We start from the raw sequence: 9,562 nt of genomic DNA on the forward strand, positions 1-9,562 counted from the left end.
ATGCCGAGAAGGCCAGCTACGTTTCAATGGGAAGGCAGAAAAAAAAATCAAAGGTGAAGTATCCCCAAGATGTATCAAAAGCAATATTGACAAACACCTAAAAATATGTCACCTTCCATGCCCTCTGAACTGGGGGCCATACGTGACCGAGATTTATGGGAGGGATGAAAATGTATTTAAAAAGTAGGAAGAAACAGAAACCCGAGAGATAATGTCAATTCAAGTCCTTTCACATCACAGTGCAAACAATCAGAAGTCAATATTGTGAATTTTCCCTTTACTGTATTCATTGTTCCAATGTGGTTTGGGAAAAGGCTTTTGGAAAACAGGCCTTTTCAGCTCGAGAGGAAACATCTCTGACTGGCATTGTGTTCTAAAAAGAGAAAAGTGGTTCCACATGGTGCCACATGTGGATTGGATTGCAGTTTAACAGTAGAGCTTGCCTTTACTTACACTAGCTCCAGTGCTCAGTGAATTTGAAAGAAAACTCTGTGTCATTATATAATAGCCACACAAATTGCTGTGCAAAATCTGTACAAGACATTTTGAATAATTGCACATTACAAGCTTGCCATGTTTCTGGAGTAAGCTTTTTAAACTTACTATACGCATAACTTGTATCAGATTAAAGTAAATGTTATCTTCTAAGTAAGTGATTATTATTCTTTATAAGTAACTTAAGTTCAAACAAACCATGTATTCTTCTTTCCATGTTTCAGTATTCTCAAAATATAGTACCTGACATGATCTCTTTCCACCTTTATTGTCTTCAACTTATAGCATGAAACGTTAGACATTTGTATCTGCTGCCAGTGTCGGTCTGTAATTGGCTAACAGGAAGAGTGATGCCAGAAGGACAGGGCTGATCCTGTCAGTTTTCCTCCAGCCCCTAAAATGAAATGCCTGTCGCTCCATCCAGCAGTCTAACGGAGAACTGCTGGAACCAATCAGGAGGCAAATGATTTCAGGGAATAGGCAGCTCTGGGACACAATCTCATCACCATCTGCCCAGGAGTGGGCTTGTTGTACTTATATGTTGGGGGCACAACAAATACAGCTGAAGGCAGCTGTAACATGGACATGTGTCTTCTGAGGTTGACCCAGGCAGCTGCTTGGAGCACATGGAAATTTGGAGCTGTTGTAATGAGGCTCCAACAAGCAAGTCGCAAACCTCTCCAAATCATTTGATTGTTATGGCAACCTTACACCCACAAGATCTTTCATTAAACACGTGGGATACCAAGCTGCCCAAAAAGAGCATTCTTTGAATTCTACCTGATTAAAAAAGACTTGGATTTATATAGCGCCTTTCACAACCACCGGACGTCTCAAAGCGCTTTACAGCCAATGAAGTACTTTTGGAGTGTAGTCACTGTTGTAATGTAGGATTAACAATAAGAGAAACCCCCAAATAATAAGGATACAATCATACAGCAGGGTTTAGTCCATGACAGGAAATGAATGGCTGTGTCCTGTTGCCAAGGGAGAGTAGCACCAAAAGCTACTGTGTAATTAATTGTTAGGGATATTAAGAGACAGTCATGTGCTGACTGGACTACTGAACTGAGTTGTGATTTGCTGGCAAGGTTCCAAGGCACTGACAGTTAAAAGATACAGGGAATACAACTCTGTGCCATATGATTGATACCAGGGTTGCAGCACCCAAGAGAGCAACCCTGCTCCTCTGCCCTGGAAAAGAAATACAGCCTTAATCTGACAGCATGTCTTGGAGATATTGAAGATCAGAATGACTGAGCCTTCACAGTCCCTGTGGACAATACCACTGGTTCTAACCAAGAAGGATGACTTGTTCCCAATGCCCTGCATAGTCTGTCACTGCTTTAATAAGGTGATGAGAGCAGAGATCCACGCTGTTTCCCAAAACAGGTTTGTTTGCAACAGTCTGTGCAGGGATTAATACTGTGTACCCTGTGACTCGAGGATAAAATATTAAGATATGAAGCTTAATGGTAAAGATCAAGGGAAATATATTTCTGAAAAATGTTTATGCTATGATTTTGATTTAGAAATAGAATGCTAAAATGGACTGATTTACAGAAATGATTTGGTATATCTCCACCACCTTGTTTTTCCCTTTGAAATAGTTCATTTGAAATTTAAACGCTGAGCTCCTCAATTGGGAAGCAAGAAAACAATGAAGAGAAACGTGTTTCAGAAATATTGAAAGGGAGACTGTATGTATTTAAGTATTTAGGGTTTCACAGCCCTGAAAATATGGAACAAGGATTTTCAGTACTCAAATAGCATTAAAGATACTAAGAAATATCAAGGGAAAATGGTGTAGATAAAGAATTTATAATGAGGACCAGCAACAAACAGAAATACTCCTGTGAGTAACACTGCATTGTATAATTCACAAAGTGCACCATATATGACTTCACCAAGCTCTCCATTCTATTTATAATACACACAGTGCACGGTGCTAGTGGAGCATTGGAGTGATGCCAGCATTTCAGGTGCATCGTCAGTTCTGTGCACAGCTTTGAAACGACTGAGAAAGAAGGATCTAGACACATTTGGCCCACCTCAGAAAACGATGTTACAGCAAATTAAGAACTGCTTGTAATTTGACACAGAACTGGCAGCTTCAAACAGGTCCCTAGGATGGCTTGTGTGGAAACACAGGCAGTGTTGGCGGAGTTTAGAGGGTGGTTTGCTCTGCACCTTGATAAATAAAGCAGGAGGAGGCCATTTGGCCCATCGTGTCTGTGCTGGCCAAGAACGAGCTATCCAGCCTAAACCCACTTTCCAGCTCTTGGTCTGTAGCCTTGCAGGTTATGGCACTTCAAGTTGAGAGGTCTACATTGGACATTGGAACATTGGACTAACAACAATTCTTATCAAACCTCAACAGATCTCACTCCTTGCCTTAAAGTTTAATTTTCTTTAACCTTTCCTTCAGTCATTTCCCGCACCTACGATTTTCTGAGCTCCGATGCACGTTTATGCTTTCGTCACTGAATCCAACAGTTTCACTTTATAACATACACACATTTTTTTCTGTCAGTTGACATCTGCAAAGTTAATTTTCTGTACAGCTCTAATTGTGAATATTGTAAAGCAAAATCAGTAATATGTTTTGATTACTGGATATCTGAGGAGATCTGCTCTGCGCCCCTCTATATTAAATACAGACTTGATACAGAAAAGTATATGCCGTGTAATATTACAGACTTCCCTCGTGACATCCAGCTGTCTGCTCTGGGGACCAGTAGAAGCGAGGTTGATGCCATCAGAGATCTGGGTCAAATAGAATACATAGATAGAAGAATAACAGAGGCCATAATGTAGATAAATGTACAGTTATGTTCACTGGAACATGAGATACTTATGATGAAAGGATGCCCATTAGCAAAAGTGGAAAAGCAAAAGGTTTTGGGTGTGATTATTGATCATTCACTGGAAACATCCTGTCAATATGAAAGTTTCATAAATAAAGCTAATCGTGTACTGGGTTACATCTCAAGGGCATTTGAGATTAAGTCAATGTAATCCTAGTGAAGGTCATTGGTTAGCTTTGATTTGGAATATTGGATGCAGCTGAGAAAAACTAATACTGTGACCAAGCTAACATGAAGTTAGATTAATGGCATTAGAGATACAATGTGACATGCCACACATATTGGGTTATTTTTGCAGTCTCCTTTTTGAGCTATATTACTGAGTCAATTCAATTAGTCAAATTTGAAACCATTTCTTCTCGTGTTCATATACCAATCATCGTTGTAAATGGCCCCTGCTGTCCCATTCTCTTTATATAGGACGGCATGGAGTGAGTAATAGGACAATAATTAATTCCAAGAAGTCAGATAACCTTATTAACCATGAATGGTGAAGCTTGATAGATTCATAGATATCATTTGAACCCCAAGATGAAATTGCAGTCTTATGCTCTCTATGTATCAGTAATTTATGCCATAATAATAAATCATGAATTAAAAATCGCATCACCTCAATAAAACAGGCACATTACCAATGCCAAGTAAAAGTAATTATGAAGTTACATTGGTTAAAGGCTGTGAAAGTAGAATGAGCAGAGGCCTGAGAACAGACATCCCGCCCATTCTGTCAGCCAAGGATGGCAAACCATAATGGGGCGAGGGACAAAACAGTACATGAATAAAAAGATTAAAGTTTCACACAAAACTAATCGCGTGTTTTGTTCTGGGATCGGTTGGCTCTGGATCAGCTCCCAGTTGCACTGGGACACAAGTAATGTCATTGGACTGGAAGTGAAAGTACAGAAACCCATTGGATAGCAAATGTTAATGATTCACTCAAGGTACAAATATACTTGCTGACCATATTTATTCCCCATAGATATTGGGAAAGTACTTTAAACAGGAGGTATTGCCCCCAATACTTCTTTCTCCTTTAATTACCTGAAGACTAATGTGACAAAAATAGATATAAAGTTCAAAGAAGCCAGAATTGCAGTGGCACTAAACTATCAATCAGCCTGCCTAGAAATCCCAAGACAGATCATGACTGTGACAACTGAATTGGAATCTAATGACAGTTTGCAGTTGTTCTGTTCAGGAATTTTTTTTTTTGATGGATCTGATCAAGGTCTGTATTTATTTTAATAAAAAATAGATACGGTTGAAATAAATAATATTTTAAGAAGTGGTGATCCATTTATTTTGAACACTGCAGTGATAAACCAATAACAAAAGAACTATAATATGACGTTTTGACACAAATTTGTGAAATTTTTCAGATATGAAAATAATCCAATATCAAATTGTGTTTTAGGGAAGCAAAACTTTAGTGCTGCTCTGGGTTTGCGGTTTGCTTTCAGTAGGTGATTGCTTTTCAACCAAAATGGCAGCCAGAGATAAGACTTTTTTACTGTTTGATATAAAACAGGAGACTTAGTTTGTGAAAGGGCTCATAGTGTCAATGCCAGAAAGAAAGCAGGCTCAAAGGTAGAAGCTACAAAAGCAGAGGATCACCCAAAGGTTGATCCTGGGATACTGCTTGTAGGACAGTTGGTACGTGATAACATGGGGCAATATATCATTACAGTTAGACCTGAAGTCATTCTTATTAAAGGACAGCTGCGGTGTGTAGGAGCGCAGTTTACTCCATTACCTTATTTATTATGCAGAAACGAGATCAGATTCATATGTTCCACATAGCTAACTGGCAAAATCCCAATCTCGGAACTGGGCTGGGCAAACCACAGCCTCCGGAATGAATTGAAGGCTCAAGGATAAAACACATAATCAATATCTGAATCTGGCATGTCTGAAAAAAAATGCCTGCTACTCCACATTCTCATTATTATTTAAAGAAAAAGAAAGACTTGCATTTATATAGCGCCTTTCACGACCACCAGATGTCTCAAAGTGCTTTACAGCCAATGAAGTACTTTTGGAGTGTAGAGACTGTTGTAAACGTGGCAGCCAATTCACACACAGCAAGCTCCCAATAAAACAGCAATGTGATAAATGACCAAATAATCTGTTCTTTTGTTATGTTGATTGAGGGATAAATATTGGCCAGGACACCGGGAACTCCCCTGCTCTTCTTTGAAATAGTGCCATAGGATCTTTTACGTCCACCTGTGAGGGCAGACGGGGCCTCGGTTTAACGCCTCATCCGAAAGATGGCACCTCCAACAGTGCAGCACTTCATCCACTGCACTGGAGTTATAGAGGGAAAACACTGGAGTGTCAGCTTAGATTTATGTGCTCAAGTGGGACTTGAACCCATACATAACCTTCTGACTCAGAGTCGAGTGTACTACCCAGAGCCACAGCTGACACCAAGGTTTTCTTGTATCTTGTGAACTCTGCTGCACAACTGATTTTTCCCCTTCCTGCCTGTTTCGCTACAGGGTAACTCAATAAACAAAACGGGGAAAGAATGCACTGTGTGCACTGTGTATGACAGAATTGATAATAAAGCACTGTCTCCATCACATGATGGTTTGAATTTGTAGCTGGCCCGAGAACTTGCAGGCAGATATATAATTATGCACTAAATAGAGTGTTGCAATATATCACCATCTAGTTTATTATCTGAAAGGCTCTTATAAATGTGAACTACTGCAAATGTTCGGGGCTGATGCTTATGCCATCATAACCTAATCTAATAAAGCATTATTCTGATCCATTCACTAATTTTAGCAAAAAGTTGATATGAATGACATTTGATTCTTAAAATGATCAGATTGAGGTAAATATACCTCAATATTTCCCATTATCAACCATTATAAAAGTCCCCTACCCATAGTATGTATTTATACCACTCCCACTACATACCAGCGATTAGTGATAAAGGTTCACATAAAATCTGTGTCAGTTTTTATAGTAGAAACTATTGATTTTATCAACAAAGGGAGCTGTCACATAGCATTTGGACACAATTAGTGCTTTCCCTTCTAACTGTTTCTGTGTGTCTAAGATTGTTTCTGAGCATTACTGTTGATAAGATTATCTCACATCCTCTAATGTTGGTGTTGATTGAGACTCACATCGAATGTCTGCTACACTATTTGAAGGAGGAAAAAAATGAGGAACAAGTTACAATGACTAGCATGTAATTTATCAGCTTATCTTAACCAAAGGTGGCTTTCTCTGGATTACAAATACACCCATCTGTTTTGTCTGACATGCCCTTTAACAGCAAATGCCCCATAGTCAAAAGAACCATTACCCTTTGAGAACTTCTGTAAGAAAGATATTAGGCATTCAAAGGGATTTGGACAAATTAAGAGGAGAGCAGGCTAAGGAATTGAAGATAGATTTTAATGTGGATAGATGTAAGATAATGAGTAGTGGAATAGGAAATAGAAAATATGGGTATGTAGAATGGAACATGATTTGGGTGTAATTATTGACCATTCATTAAAGGATTCATACAATATAAAACTTAACAAGGCTAAACAAGTGGCACTTTGACATCAGCATGTATAATACTTTATACATGCTAACTTCAAAGGGTTTTATAATGAGAGCCCTTTAGCTCATCATCATCATTATGGTAAATATCCATCATGGTGTGGTTAACCTAACTACAAGTTAGTTCACCAAAATTAAATTTCAACATCCCAAGGAATGAAGAAATCATGGGGGCTAGACCCATTTAGCGGCAATATAAGCGGCGAGATGCTGTTTATCACCCATATTTGATGATAAATGGAAACTAGCATCCGATTATCGCCGTTTTATCGCCAGCACAACTTCTGGCATACAGGAATGAGCTGAATCGCCCGGCCTATTTTTTTAACTAAAATTTGATATCATCACTTGTGCAAGGCCCAGAATACTGTTTATAATGGAAACTAGCGCCCAAATATCGCCCAGATTATCGGTGAGTGCTACTTTCAGCATTTTGCCCATATTGCACCCAAATGATAGCTCGCCTAAAAAAACGCTCAAGAAAAGCTGCACTCACCTGACCGTAACCCTGTGGTATGGACACAATTTTGTAAATCGGAGGAAGTTTAATAAAAGGCTGCTTGAAGTGGATGGGAGCATTGAAGTAATTCTTGAGTGATTTTAAGGGCGTTTTAGAATTTTGCCAATCATCTAATCACATTGTGGTCAATTTCGAGTTTGTTGAGAATATTTGAAGACAGATTAAGGCACTTATAGTGATGGGGTCTGTAATTTCTCAACCAGTATTGATAACTACTCACGTGCTGCAGAATAGAGATGGGAGAAGGTTCAGTGAAGAGCATTCCCAGTCAAAGAGGTGGCAGACTGCTGAGGAGGAGGAGACCTTACACCCAATGCATTTACAGGGATAAGCGATCATTCCTGGACTTGTCCGATATCACGTGCGTTAGAAGGCTGCGCTTCCAAAAGGAGGTCATCAGTGAGATATGCCATCTAATTAAGGGAGATCTGCAGCCTACCAGCACCATCAGGACTGCACTGCCATTGAGGTTAAGGTTGCTGCGGCGCTTTCCTTCTATGCATCGGGCTCCTTTCAGGCTTCAGCTGGCGACATCTGCTGCATCACTCAGCACGCCACACATTGCTGCATTCGACAGGTGACTGAAGCCCTTTATGCACGCAGGGTCGACTTTATAAACTTCCTTATGACCAGGGAGGTACAGAGTGAGAGGTATTCTCGAGAATAGCAAACTTGTCCAAGGTGCACGGAGCAATAGACTGTATGCACATTGCCCTGTGAGCACCTTTACAGGACGCAGAGGTGTTTCAGAACTGAAAGTTATTCCACTCCCTGAATGTGCCGCTCGTTGTCAACCACAAGCAAATAATCATGGCAGTAAATGCAAATTTTCCAGAGAGCATCCATGATGCGCACATCTTACGTGAGAGCACTGTCTCTGACCTGTTTAAGAGTTAGCCACAAGATTACAGTTGGATAGTGGGGGATAAAGGATATGGCAATGCCAGCTGGCTCATGACCCCCGTGTAAGCCCCAGATAGAAGCCGAGAAGCGCTACAATGAAAGCCATATAGCCACATGCAATATCGTTGAAAAGACTACTGGAGTTCTGAAGCAGCGCTTCAGATGCCTGGACCACTCGGGAGGCAACCTACAATACCATCCTGAGCAGTTCGCTGAGTTCATTGTGGTGTGCTGCATATTGCATAACCTAGCTATCAGGAGAGGACAACAATTGCCAGATGGGACCGCCGGTCCACCTCAGGAGAGAGGGGAGGCAGAAGAGGAGGAGGAGGAGGATGAGGACCTCGGGGAGGATGAACAAATGCCGCCCCCCCCCCCCCTCCCCCGCCACACCACTGGAAAAGCCCCGTGGTAGTTATATAGCTGCAAGACTGCTGCGTCAGCAACTCATAAATGAACGCTTTGCGTGAAGTTAGGTTGGTGACAGTTACAGTTGCGTTACGTTTCAGCCTTGCCTGGCCTGGCCTGGCCATTGTTTGCACCCCTTGTATTGATGTTTAACCTTACGTTATTAGAAGACACTGCACAACAAGTGTAAAGTTCAATACAAATTTTTAATCATTTAACAATTGATGTAAAAAAATTTATAAACAAACTGTAACAGCCATCTTCCCCCCCCCCCACCCCCAACAGTCAACAACATTTTTCACCCAACAATAAATTTTAAATAGCGATAACATTACGAAAACACCCTCCCACCACCCCCGACATTCAACACATTTTTAATAACAATAAGAACAGGCAACAATTTTAATTAAAATAGATTAGCCCCCCCCCCCCCGCCTACCTGCAGCCACACTTCCCTCCTTTACCTTTACACCCCCTCATCATAACCCCCCCCTTCCCCACTTACGCCCCAATAACGGGGCCAAGTCCTCTTGCAGCAGAGCACCTCAAGGGCTGCTGCTGTGGGGGTTGGTGACGTTGGTAGATTTAATTCAGGGGGCCGAGGAGAAGATGTTTCCGAGTCAGAAGCAATTGCTTTCTCCTGACTCGCATCTGGCGATGTTGTTGGTGGTACGGCACCTTGGGGTGCAGTGCCATATCCCGAAACCATCTTCTGCCGCGTGGAATCGACGGAGTCGGCCGTTTGCCGCATTGCCGCAACCGTCTGCCCCATGTCCTCCGAGATTCCAGCAGATAGTGTGGC

This window comes from Pristiophorus japonicus, chromosome 17, assembly GCF_044704955.1.
Source record: "Pristiophorus japonicus isolate sPriJap1 chromosome 17, sPriJap1.hap1, whole genome shotgun sequence".
NCBI classification, from domain to species: Eukaryota; Metazoa; Chordata; class Chondrichthyes; family Pristiophoridae; genus Pristiophorus; species Pristiophorus japonicus.